At 43.0% G+C, this 4979-nt stretch overlaps 1 non-coding gene across 1 annotated transcript; it reads left to right on the top strand.

The window, feature by feature from the left end:
• Positions 1 to 4429: 4429 nt before the first annotated feature.
• Positions 4430 to 4535, top strand: LOC111902936 (small nucleolar RNA R71). Its single transcript, XR_002854007.1, has one exon. It is a non-coding gene; the product is annotated as a small nucleolar RNA R71 (small nucleolar RNA).
• The last annotated feature ends 444 nt before the right edge of the window (positions 4536 to 4979 follow it).

Below are 4979 nucleotides of genomic sequence, written 5' to 3'. Positions count from 1 at the left end.
CGACTTGACCAATGGCTAAATGGTTTAAGACGCTTTTATGTAAATATACTTCCCAACTGTAACCTCTCTCCTACTAACGTACCCCACACTTATCTTGAATTGTGGGTTCCAACTCACGACTCTAAGCTTCCTTGACTAGACAAACACGACTCTAGAGTTAACCTTACATGCTCCTTAGAATTCCAATGCTAATCTGAAAAATGGAACAACCCAAAAGAAATAAAAGAGTAACATCATAGCTCAAGAAAGTTTTACATTACACACAAAACTCAAACATAAAAAAAACTACTTAAAACAAAACAAAATAAAAAGAAAATAAAATCAATCATCATCTCCTTGGTCCTGCACTCCACTTGGTCCTGCCCCGTCATTTTGCGGACGCCATAGCTCCTCCCATATCAGAAAATAAGGATACTGTGGTGGCATAGAAGGTGGTCGGGTCACACCCAAATGCGAATAAATACCCTCAGTAAGTTGGGTATGGTAAATGGAATGCCCCCGTAGATTATCCAAATAAGTTCCCACCCGACTCTGAAAAGGGTTGGTGGGCACTCCCTGCACATACTGGGAAGCAGCACGCTCTCTCTCGACCTCACCTCTAGCTCGCACATTCCCACGCCGCGGTCTAGCTGGTCGTTGCTGCCCTGGTTGCACCTCCTCTTGCTCGTCATCTATCGGTGGTATAACAAAACGACCCCCGATATTCACCACCGCCCGCATAACTCCCAAGACTTGAATGGTCAAATCTGTGTCCGGGAATCGAGTAAGATTCCTCACAAAATCATGGGTCAAAATATGATATGACCTAGCAAAGCGAGTAACCAAATGCCCCCCCGTAATCGGGCTCCCAGGCCTAGAATTGGCCGCTTTCTTCCCCATGAACCTCGCCAACATATACGGTAAATCACAGCAAACTCCCAGGGTAATAAGAGTCCATAAATAAAACAAATTCTGAATGGGGACTTTATCACCATGATGCTTGTGATTTATTGAAAAAGTGATCAGGCGATGTAAAAATCGGAAAACAGGATTCCGAATTTGTGACTCACTCGAGTCACGAGTATTGTACTCATGGCTAGAAATGCCCCGCCAGAACTGCACATCCATAATATCGGGATTAAAATCCCGAACGCATCCAAGCAAGAACGGTATGAAAAACGGAGATTGCGTCTCCACTTCGGTATAAAGCCCCATACGCCAAGCGAATTCCCGAAGGCTACACTCTCTATAAACACCACCCAAACGAAACACAAGTGCCCGGTTGTAGGTAAAATCAAGGGTGCATTCCTCGAAGCATATGGTAGAGAAAAACTCCACTGATAATTCCCAGTATACGGGTTCTTGAATGGCAAACAAATTCCTCCACCCGTGACAAGTGAAAGAAAATTGATCTCCTACGTATGTTTTCGACCAATAACGTTCCAACTTAGCAACCATTCCCACTCCTCCAAGCCATCCCCAATCGATAATTGGGGCTATCGCAAACTCCCTATTATACAGCCATCCCAGCCGATTCTCATAAGTAGTTAACAATGGTCGGGGAATGTTTTGAGGAAACTGATATAAGGGGTGTATACTCGCCACATCAATTGGGTTTTCCTCCTGTGGAATAGCTCTTTGTGGTCCCATTTCTGCATACACAATCAAACCAATTAAAACAGATTAAACGTGTCTGCCATAAGTCACGACGTGGCCAGGCTACGCCACGTCGTGGGCCGCAGTCGTAAGTTGTATCTGGATCGGTCATTTTGTATGCCATTTCTACCAAAATTAATGCTTGGGGTTTGTTCCTATGGACATTTAAAGGACATGCAACCTAGAATCAACAACTAGTTTCAACCAATTTTGTGAATCACATAAACCCTAACCATGAAACTTTAAAATTGTAAGAAATAACTACAAATAATGAGTAGAACACGTACCAAGTAGAGTTAATTGAAAAGAACTTGCAAGGAAATTGGAAGTAATTAAGAAATTGGCTGTAGGGTTTTTTGTTCCCGTTCGTGTGGCAGTATCTAATGGGAATGGGGATGTTGGTCAAAGGGTTTTAAGCAAATGGTCCCCCCGTGACTTTTTAAAGGCCATGTCGTGGTTGACTATGCCCACGTCGTGGACTGTAAAATTGTTCTCTGATCCCGTGTTTTCATTTTTTACCAGGACGTGGCTTTATCAGCCCACGTCGTGGCAAATGCCTGATTGCAATATTTTATAAAATTTCACATTTTAACTAACTACATTGCATCTTATTTATTAATTAAAGTTCCCCACAGCTAATTCTTTACTAAGTATCAGTTTATTGGATGATGAGTTGATATCTTTCCTAATTAAAAGCTAAAAAATTAAAAGAAAAGAAAATGCAAACCAAGCTCGGGTTGCCTCTCGAGAAGCGCTTCTTTTTCTTGGAGTCTTGAGCTGGACTCCGTGCCTTCTATGTTGAATCTTCTGAAGAGTCCACCACTAAGATCTTTTGTTCCTTGAATCGCCTCTTGTAAGCTTGAACTCGCCTTTTATATGCCTTCTTTGAATTCTCCTTTTTAGCTTTGCCCTCTTATTCAAGCTTACGTTTTGTGCCCTTAGTTTGTTCCTTGCACTCCATAGCATCCTCCTCCTCTTTCACCACCGGCTTTGTCACTCTTGAAGTGACCTCCTCTTCATCACTTGTCATCTCCTCATCCTCTTTGCTCAACCAAGAAGGCGGACTCTTGTAAGTTATGACTTCAATCAAATATGGAACAGATGCCCTCGGTTTTGTTCTTTTGACTTGATGAACTGCCTTGATCTCTTCTTCCATAAGCTTTTCCAGGTTTTCAAGTTCATTATCTTCATTAATTGTGAACATCTCTTCTTTATCCTCTTGGAAGTCACCTTTTATTCCAAAAACTTCTTGTTCATCTCCAACCCTCAAAGTGAGCTTAGACTCACGGATGTCGACAAGAGCTCCAACAGTGTTAAGCAATGGCCAACCAAGGATTATTGGAACATCGGGATCTTCCTTCATATCCAAAACTACAAAGTCTATTGGAAAAACAAAATTTCCATTTTTACCAAAATATCCTCCACGATGCCCCGGGGTTGTGTCACCGAACGATTGGCCATGTGAATCTTCATTTTTGTAGCCTTCATCTTCTGAATCTCCAATTTTTGATAAAATGAAAAAGGCATCAAATTAATGCTAGCCCCATAATTGGCTAAAGCATTAACGTTCATTTTATTTCCAAACTCACACGGAAGAGTGAGGCGTCCAGGATCCCCCATCTTTTCTGGTGTCTCTCCCAACACGGCTTTTGAAGTTTGTTCACTTAGAATCACTTTAGACAGCTTCTTTAATTGCCTTCGAGTGTCTATCAAATCTTGCAGTAATTTCTGATTTTCGAGAGTTTTGGATAAGGACTCGACAAAGGGAGTATTAATCGGGATCCCCTTCACATGCTTTACAAACTCTAAATGCTCCTTCTCCAATAGACTAAGTGCCGCACGGGTTGGAAATGGCAAAGGTGGCTGATAAGCTGGAACAGGTTCAAAGGATTTCTTATCAGACATGCGCCACGTCGTGGCCAGAGGAGTGCCACGTCATGGTGAAGCTGTTTCAGCAAACCTTTCACTTTCGAACTTTGACTTCTTGGGTTTTGGATCGGGCTGCTGTGGTTCTTCTTCCAATGCCTCCAGGAACTCAGATATTGCTTCTTCCTCAGTATCGATGGCCATTACGTGAGATTGGGTTTTTACTTCGGGATTCTTCGGGGATAATTTTTCATGAACCAGAGTGGCTAGTTGACTAAATTGTACTTCAAGGTTGTCGATGGAGGCTTGCTGATTCTTTATCAAAGTTTGTTGTTCCATAATAGTAGAATCAGTGGCATCGTGTCTCTTTTCCGAAGCTTCCATAAACTTCATCAAAATGGTCTCTAGGTCGGGTTTCTTCTCGGCTGGTGGTTGCTCCTTTTGATAAAAGCCTCGACCTGTCTGCCTATACTTCTCTTCTTTTTGCTTCGTATACTCTTCATATGGCAGCCACTCCTTCTTCGGTTTCCTCCAGTCCTAATCAAACTTATCCCCACTAGAGTAGCACACTTGAGCTTTTCTATTTCCAAACACATCTACATTGCAGTCCTTGGTCAAGTGTGGACCACTACATCTCTCGCAACCCACTCTTATGGCATGTATTGACTGTTCCATTTGTGTTATCCTTCGATCCATATTATTCAGCATGGCCATGACAGCTGCTATTTCTTCAGTTTGGGCCCCTCCACCGCCTTTGATTCCATCTTGCCTAGGGTTGTGGTATTCGCGAGAATGCTTCGCGAATTCTTCAATTAGCTCCTTGACCTCCCTTGGATTTTTCTTTGTCAAAGGTCCTTGAGAATCAAGGAGTTGTCTTGTCATAACGTTGACCCCATCATAAAAGATTGACATCTCTTGTTGCACATTTAGATCATGCTGAGGGCAATTTCTGAGCTAACCCTTGTACCGCTCCCATGCTTCGTATAATGACTCCCCGGCTGTTGCTCAAAGTTGGCTATTGCCTTTTTGAGTTTGGCTATCTTGGATGGCGGGCAAAACTGGTCCAGGAAATGCTCACACATTTGAGCCCAAGTGGTGATTGTACCCGGTGGGAGTGCTTTTAACCACTCCTTAGCAGCTCCTTTGAAAGTGATGGGAAGCATCCTAAGCAAGACTGTGTTTCTGTTGACATTTGGGACATTGAAGTAATTCGCAAAGTCGTTGACTTCATCTAGATGCTTGAAAGCATCCTCATGATCTTTCCCAAAAAATGGGATGTCCTTCAGTGCAGTCAATATGTGCCCCTTCAACTTGAATTTGGCAGTGGCAGGTATTGCGGGTTGGACTAAACCGGGACCCACATCTTCTCGGATCCGCTTCTTGTAAGCTCCCATGGACATTTCTTCAATTGTTGCCATCTCGTTCCTTGGCTCATTCTCGGGTTTGCTCGTGTGTTCTTCAAATTCCGGCTTGGTATC

Source organism: Lactuca sativa, chromosome 3 (assembly GCF_002870075.4).
Source record: "Lactuca sativa cultivar Salinas chromosome 3, Lsat_Salinas_v11, whole genome shotgun sequence".
Lineage (NCBI taxonomy): Eukaryota > Viridiplantae > Streptophyta > Magnoliopsida > Asterales > Asteraceae > Lactuca > Lactuca sativa.
This window is presented reverse-complemented; position numbering and strand designations above follow the sequence as displayed.